Source organism: Lutra lutra, chromosome 11 (genome assembly GCF_902655055.1).
Source record: "Lutra lutra chromosome 11, mLutLut1.2, whole genome shotgun sequence".
Taxonomy (NCBI): domain Eukaryota; kingdom Metazoa; phylum Chordata; class Mammalia; order Carnivora; family Mustelidae; genus Lutra; species Lutra lutra.
The window spans coordinates 85,261,180-85,269,901 of NC_062288.1; positions in this window are offsets into that span (position 1 = coordinate 85,261,180).

Consider the following 8,722-nt stretch of genomic DNA (forward strand, 5'->3'; position numbering starts at 1 on the left):
TCCTAATTGTTATAGATTGTGCTCTATGGGGCTTGGGCTAGGGATGGACTAATTAGGAGCAGGCGCTCACTCCTTAGGGAAGTAAGTGGGAAAAAATGTTCTGTCTGCTCCATTGAAACCCCAAAGCAGCTAAGCCAAGCCAAGAAATCCAGTCCAGAGGAAACAGCTGGTAGTGACACAAGAAAGCTATTAAGGTTGACACACTGTTTGAACCACGGGTCTGCAAATCAGGGCTGGAGGACTTTCTCTCCTAGAGTTCACACTGTAGGAAATAGAGCAATGGAGGGAGAAAGCACATGGCCATCCCCTCCTTGTGTGCGCTCGGGTGGACTAAGCACTAAATCCTGGCCAGACCCAGTCAGAAAAGACAGGAGCTGAGAGGATGCCCAATGTTTGTGGGTTTCTTCTTGTCTTCAGTAAGTTAAAACAAAACACATTTCTTTGCAGCCTGTTACAGTCCAGCTGAACATTGCTGGTGCTGATGAGGGACATCTAGCAGCAGAACTTAGAGGCTGATGTGAAGGGTGACCTCACTTCCCAATTTATGCCTATGGTCCTCATACCATTATCAATACATACCCAAGCCACTCTCATGTCCCTGCATGAATGGCCAACCACTCGACTGCTATGGGGTGTTTACAAACATTTAAGGGCTCTCCACCCTCACTTCCATTGCCTTGGTTTATGACTCCATCTGCTCTCACCTAGATTACTGTAATGACCCCAGCTGGCCTCCCAAGCTCTCATCATTATAACAATAACAGTGGACTTCATTAGCAACTTACCATGTGCCAAATCCTATGCTAAGACTTTACAAAGATTACTTAATCCTTACAACTCATTGGGAGGAGAGCCTCTTGATAGCATTTATGTGAACATGAGCCACAGAGAGGTTCAAGAATTTGCTCAAGGTCACATAGGGAGCAAGTCCGATGACTCTGATTTCTTCCAATTCGTTTCCCTTCTGCACTGCTAAAGAGCAATCTTCCTGAAACATAAATCTGACCACAGCTTCACCCTTGATTAAAAACCAAGCTCTTTGATAGGAAATGACTAGGCCTATCCCTCCAGCCTCTCCACTCCCCAGAGGCTGCTTCCCTTGCACCTCATGCTCCCACCACATGAAACTTATTCTGTTTCCTAAACGCACCATGAGCTTCCACACCGCAAGGATGTGGCACGTGCTTCGCTCGGCGCCAAACGCACGTCACTTCCCTTGCGTGTCTCTCTCGTCTCGCGATACTTGCCCTTCCTGCGGGATCTCCATGCTATGTCCCTGCGTGTGCCTGTTCATGACCTTTCTCACACCCTTACAGTTGTTTACGGGTCCGTTTCCTTGGTGGGACTAGGAACTCTTTAAGAATGGATACCACTTCGTATTAGAGTTCTTTGCCCCAGATCAGGAGCCGACTCTCATTTTAAAAAACGGGAATTTATTGGAAGGATAGGAGTTAGCTCACAGAAGAGCCAGAGCCAGAGCTGAATGCCCTGACATCAGAAGAGCTCAGCGGATTCAGGTAAGGGTGGATAATCGAACATCTCACCCATGCTGCAGCAGGCCGGGGGGTTCTCAGGGGAAATGGAGGGGTGCCACAAAAGAACGGCTAGGAGAACAGATGTCCGGTGGCTGATAATAACAAATGTCCACCTCAGTGTGACTCTTTGCTCTCGGTTCAGAGAGGCGCTCTGCCGTGGGCCTCCAGCGTCTCCACACATCCTTGCTAAGTAAGCCAGATTTCGGGGCCCAAGTGGGTCGTTCTGCTCCCTTGCATGTTTCAGGAGAGGGAAGAGGAGTTTAGACAGATGGTGTTACACTTTGTGTGTTCCTTTTGAAACAGTTTTTCAAAGGATCCCATTCTGATGGGCTGAAGACAGTAGCATTTGGGGTACCCCGTTGGTGTTAACTCAGAGTCAGCAGCCCGTGGTCCCTGAAAGTTTCTGCATTTCCCTTTTATGAGGGCATAGTGTCACTGTAAATGGTGTAAGGTCTCTTCAGGGACGTCTAGGAGGAACACTCATAGGAGGTGGTTTATGGTGCTTGTAATAGGGTCCCTGGTTAGGGATCCCAGCCTTCCCTTCATTCAGGGAGCTGGGGTATGAGCACCAGCTGGGGACCAAGGAGTGTGAGCAGCCCGGCTCTTCTAACTGTATCCACTAGAGACGGCTTTCCGTTGATGATACAAATGACCTGAGTCATCACCTCTCCATTTTATTCCTAGGGACCCTAACTCAGGCCTGATCTTCTAGCTGTCAACAACCAGCTCTCACTACTAATTCAAGCATAAAAGGAACAGCTCAAAGGATATCCAGTAGCTGACAGACTCTCTGGAAAGGCAAGAGAGAAATGGCTTGAAGGCTTATAGAGCCCGTTACAGAGCAACTGCCCAGTGACGCTGCAGGACCTCTCCAACAAACACCCCGTACCACACCTTGCACGCATACTTCAGCTTCCACCAGTGGCCCTGGCCTGGAGTCTGCCGTCCCTGCCTTCCAAAATCAGATGCTTCTACTGCCACTTCTCCTCCTCCCTTCCACACCACCCCGGGAGGAAATGTCTCTACGCAGTGCTAGCTCACTTCCTTATGCTGCTCACACCCAAGTCAAGGTCTCAGCTTACAGGATACTCCTTAGCTGAAAGGGAGGCTGAGAACATGAGCTCTGGCTTCCCCTTGAGGAGGCGAAACTCATGATGTATCAATGCCCAAAAAGAAGTACAGGCAACCCAAAGGCACGAACAATGTCCCCAAACACCCTTGATTAATTAACCACAGGCACAGAATCTCAAAAGGTCAACCCATCCTCAGCTCTGATGACCATGCATAACTATGCTTCTGGCCCTTGAGTGCCTCCAGATTTCTCCTTTTCCCACTGAGATTACACAGCCCATTCACTAGCTTAAAAAGAGGCTCTTAAACATTCTAGTGCTTTCTCGAAACCTTGGAGAGCCCTGCAAGTACTCAGGACCTTCTAAAGGGACTGTGTCAGGCAAGGGCAACAGGAGGTACATGACAGATCCAAGTCAAAGTCACCTTTCTTGTCTCCCGAAGGCTTTGAATTACTTTTTCTACATCGCTTCAAGGAATTTCTGGTGGCTCATTGTTCTCTAATGTGAACCAGGCTGAATTCAGCTTTGCTTTGGCCAACACAGCAAACTGTAAGAAATATACAGTGCTGTGAGACAGCACAGTTATGATGTCATCTCTGGTAAGAACATCCACATCAGTAAAATCAGCCCTCTCTAAAATTATGCTCTCCCTCCTCGGTGGAGTGCCTTCAAAGTTATTCTCATCAGTATTTGCCGACTGTACAGACAGAAATTACCCAGTTTCTTCAATACATTCTCCTGGGTGAATACTTTCCCTTCCCTCTGCTGATTCCCATACTTATCTACCCACACCCACTGGGGCACCATGGCGATGAATTCTGGTTACCAGTCCAGTAACGTGGAGGGGAATGTTCAGTGCCCTCCTGCAAGGAGGGAAAGTCTTCCTCTCCCTTGGGATGGGTAGTAGGGGGATGCTCAGAAGGACCCGAGGTTTGAGTCTTTTGGGTCTTCTCTGCTATCCCTGTGGCAGTTGATGGGGTCTTGCTGTCACCTTGTGCCTCTCTTATACAAGCGACTGGATGGAAGCTGGGACCTGACAGCCTTCGAAATTCAATAACTGAGAGACCCAAATCTCAGTGTTTTAACTTTTGTTCTTTTTAAGTTATTCAGTGTCATCGGAAGCACCCATTGTTTGTTTGTTATTTTAGGATTTATTTATTTTTGAGAGAGAGAGAGCCTGAGGGATGAGGGGGCAGAGGGAGAAGCAGACTCCTTGCTGAGCAGGGAGCCCAACATGGGGCTTGATCCCAGGATCCTGGGATCATGACCTGAGCCGAAGGCAGATGCTCAACCGACTGAGCCCCCCAGGCACCCTGAAGCCCCATTGAATTCCAGTGTCCTGGAATCCATTCCCTTTATATTGTCCTAAGGCAGCAGGTACCTACCTGCAGCAGACACACTCTGTCATCAAATGGTCCTAGTTACTCTCAACCGGTCATTTAATGAGTTGTGGACCATTGACAGTCAAGTTCTCACTCCAGAATATGACAGAATCTTGACGCATTCTATACCATCTCTTTGGGTTAATAAGCTCCCTGGGGATCTGTAACCTGCAGCCCCCTCTCTGGTACCAAACTGTACGTCAGAGTTCTTCACATGTAAGCGACAGGGATGACTCTGAGGCGGCAAGAGCTTGGGTTGTATGTCCTTCTGTCCACGTGAGAATGGCTGGCAGAATCAGAAAGACCATTGAAGAAACTGGGAAGGCCAGAAGGGGCAGACCCAGGGTGGCATCCAGGACTTGGATTTAATCTACACTCTGTTTGGGACACTTGTTGGCATGAATAAGTCCCCACCAAGTTCTCCATCCTTGTGTTTTCCATTTAGCATTCAATGTCCCAGGAATCCTAGCTTGGGCCTTGTACCTCCGTGTGCCAGTTATCTTCCTTTCTCCCTCGAAATCTAGTCCTCCTTTCTCCCCGTTCTCTGTGCCCCAGAATTCCTCTGGTTCCTGCTCGTTCTCCAAGCTGATCTGTCTAGGCTACATCAAAGGGCCCATTGCCTCTGGAGTCCAGGTGGGTTTGGCCAGTGGAAGTCCAGGTAGGAGATCAGAGGGAGAGAGGAGAATGGGGTGAAAACAATGACTCCCTCCCTTGTAGGCATGGAAGGAGTCATGTAGGAAAGATGTTAGGGGTCAGAGCTAACAGCCAAGAAATAATTCTTGACATGTGTTTGGTGCGGAAAGGTGGTTTTATGAAAGCATGGGAACAGGACTGGTGGACAGAAAGAACTGCACTGGGGTCCAGTGGAGTAATCCATGATATACTTTCAGGTTGGGAGGGGGTTGGGGATAGCGTAAGTCTCTAAGGAATTTGGGAAGCAAGGTTTCCAGGATCTTGAGGGGGATAGAGATTATTAGGAAAAAGTCATTTATTACTGTCTAGTAAAAACTCAGTCATGAGACCCTTCAGATGTGTATGGGTGGGCCATACGCTTGGGGGATGATTGAGAACATGTATCTTGGGGGGTAGAGATACAGGAAGTTTCCAAAGGAATTTTTTAAAGATTTTTTTTTAATTTATTTGACAGATCACAAGTAGGCAGAAAGGCAGGCCGAGAGAGAGAGGAGGAGGAGGCAGGCTCCCCGCCGAGCAGAGAGCCCGACGCGGGACTCCATCCCAGGACCCCGAGTTCATGACCTGAGCCGAAGGCAGAGGCTCTAACCACTGAGCCACCCAGGCGCCCCTCCAAAGGAATTTTTATATGTTAAAGTAGACTCAGGATCCTGGTGGTGGGGCTAAGACTGACTTTTGCCCTGAGCAAAGTAGTAACATCGAGGAAGCTAAGTCCCTAGAGAAATGTCACTCTGCCTGTTTCAAGGGCTTGTCAGTGGGCTGTAGGTAGTAAGGAAATTTAATTTTTCTTTTGCCTTTGTTTCCCACATCAAGGTGGGCCGTGTCCCTAAACAGAAAGAGATCGCTCATTTCATGGTGGCATCTTCTACTCAACACTCTCCTAGTTCCAGAACCACTCCCTCTGCTAACTCTTCAGGTCTGTTGTAAGGACTTAGCTGAATTTTATATCCTGAGCAGGAATATCATCTCCCTTACTCCTGAAGTTTCCTCTTGGTAAGTTTCTATCCATAGGCCCTCAGCCTGTGCCAGAGCCATGACCAGGCCGGCCTGGCTGCGTGACCCTTGCTGGGCTTCCATCCAGTCTATTGCTTCTCTTTTGGCTCCTGCCTGTCCCCCAAGCCCGGTTCTCTTCACTTCCATTTGTGGTAAAGACATGCCAGTAGTTTTCTGAGGAATTCCCTTTGGCTTAGGTTGACCTGTCAGTTTCTGTGCGTACAGCCATGAAGTCTAACTAATGTGGGGCTGTTCCCAGAAAAGTGGATGCTGTGTAGACTGATATATCCGCCCTTGGCATCTTACTCATTTGTGTGTCCTCCAGTGCCTGGTTCCTGCTAGACACCCAATCAAAGGGTGTTAAATAACTCATTTCTGCCATAGCCAGCACTGGTGCCCACAATGTTTTGCCCACCCACCCCACCCCCGCTACCTCCCCCCACTGACTTCCAACACAGGAAGAAACTATGGCCTTTGCTGAATGGATTTATGATTAAAATTGATTTCTCAGGGGGTGCCTGGGTGGATCAGTGGGTTAAAGCCTCTGCCTTCAGCTCAGGTCATGATCTCAATGTCCTGGGATCAAGCCCCGCATTGGACTCTCTGCTCAGCCTGCCCACCCCCTTCCTGCCTCTCTGCCTACTTGTGATCTCTGTCAAATAAATAAATAAAATCTTTATTAAAAAATTGATTTCTCAGGGCACCTGGGTGGCTCAGTCAGTTAAGTGCCTACCTTCGACTCAAATCATGATCTCAGGGTCCTGGGATCGAGCCCTGCATCGGGATCCCTGCTCAGCAGAGAGCCTGCTTCTCCCTCTCCCACTCTCCCTGCTTGTGCTCCCTCTCTCGCTGTCAAATAAATAAATAAAATCTTTAAAAACAATTAAAATAAAAACTAAATAAAATTGATTTATCAGCAACTATTTCTTAGATGAAAATAACACCACAGAAGCGATCAGTAAAGCTTTGAAGAGCCAATAAACATGCAATTTAAAAGAAAAAAGAAACAAAACATTGTGACCCAGGGTCAATCCAAGCCCATCAGGCTATGACATCTGCAAAAACCATCACCAGAACGATGTAGGAACACATCTTCAAGTTTCCGAAATGGAATTCTGAGCAAAGACAAAACGTCCTCCAGGAATAACACTAAGACAGACCCACTTGAAATATGTGATGGAATGAGATGCCATCACAAATGGAATGAGATGCATCACAAATGCCCTCATAAATCATAAGAAAAATAACAAATGGCTGGTCAATTAAGACTCTAGTGTTATTTGGGTCCCTGGGTGGCTCAGTTGGTTGAGCATCTGCCTTCGGCTCAGGTCATGATCTTAGGGTCCTGGGATTGAGTCCTGTGTCGGGCAATCTGCTACCATCTCTCTGCCTACTTGTGATCTCTTTCTGTCAAATGAATAAAATCTTTTTTAAAAAATCCCCATTACTCCTGACACTTCCTCAGTAATTTTTCTCCCAGAAACCCCCAGCCTCCCCCTCAGCTATACATTCCCACTTGCCCCCAGCTTCATTGGGAATTGAGCCCAAGGCCTCTCCCCACTGCAAAATTCCATCACAATTGCCCCTATACCGACTGTGACCGCCTCCCCGCCTCTGCCACAATAAAGTCTTCCTTACCCTGCTGAAAAACCAAACCAAAACAGAAAACAAAACAAAAAAAAAACCCTAAAGCCCACGAGGGTTCGATCTTGAGAAATACATAAGACTATGATTTCAAAACAGGGAAACAACTGAGAGGGGTAAAGCTTCATAAAACAAGCATTTAGAAATGAACATTTAGAATTCTTAAAGCTAAGGTCACTTACAGATGCTATGACTTGAAACAGCCCGAAATACCACAATCTAGAGATGTTTGAAGAGGAGGCTGTTCCGGTTTTTGCTCTGTTTCTGCCTCCTGCCTGACTTAGGATAAATTAATTTCCCCACTGGGGGTGGATAATGTTTCTTTAATTAAAATATCACTAAAAATTCTAATTTTGCCCAAACACAACACTGGTTTTGAATATTAATAGTTGCAATAGGAAACAGACCATGTGTCCTTGACATACAAAGAAATAGTCACAGATGGTTTGTTCTAAAATGGTTTTACAGTCCCCTAAAGTCTCCAGTCAGGCATTTTGCCTTGCACAAAGAAGGAAAGGAATTTCTGTGTCAACCATTCTCTCCCTTCAGTGCCATTCGAGGGGCATATCTAGATGCAAGAAGAATGTGACAACTAGTGGCCTGAGATTGTCACACACGCGCACCCAGGACGTTCCCTTTGTAAATGCTTTGCATTTTTAAAAGTGTCTCCTCACTAACAATCTAATGTGATTCTCATAATTGCATGAGATAGCTGTTAGAATGAACTATACTTCACAGAGGAGAAAAGTAAAACCCAGTTTGGCCGGGGCAGTGGGCAGCGCATGATTCTCAAAGTCCAGAGGGCAGGAGGACAATGGCCTCTGGGCCTCTTCTCACAGGCATCAGTCCCCGTCGTGCCCATTCCTGTCAGCGTCATCACAGAGACCTTTGGATGCAGACTTGGAGCGCACTAGTTGCTAAGCCAAGGTGCCAAGCCGGCCTGAGAATCGGCATTCTTTCTTACATCTAGGTAGCAGAGCGGATAACTGCCACCAGGTGGCGACCCACTGCGGCTGGGACCCCGTGGCTGAGCAGACTAATCTCAAGCATTTCCTTAACTTCACGGAACACCATTCCATCCCTATTGACTATTTGGAATCCCACTTATCAATTTATAGTGGAGTTTTACTGTTTTCAAGTAGCCAGTTCAATACACCTTTACAGGTTTTTTATTGTGTTTTTTTTTTTTTTTTTTTTTTTTTTTTGTAACTACTGCATTCTGGGTATAAGTTTCTGATTTTCTAACTATATTTCATTTTGACCTCTAATAGAGTCATGCACCAGCATTTATATATTGGAACACATATTATTTTATTATAGTTTTTTTTCTTTTATATTACAGCCAGGCTAGCAAATCAACTTTTTAAAATAAATATAATAAAATAAAAAATAAAATAAATTTTAA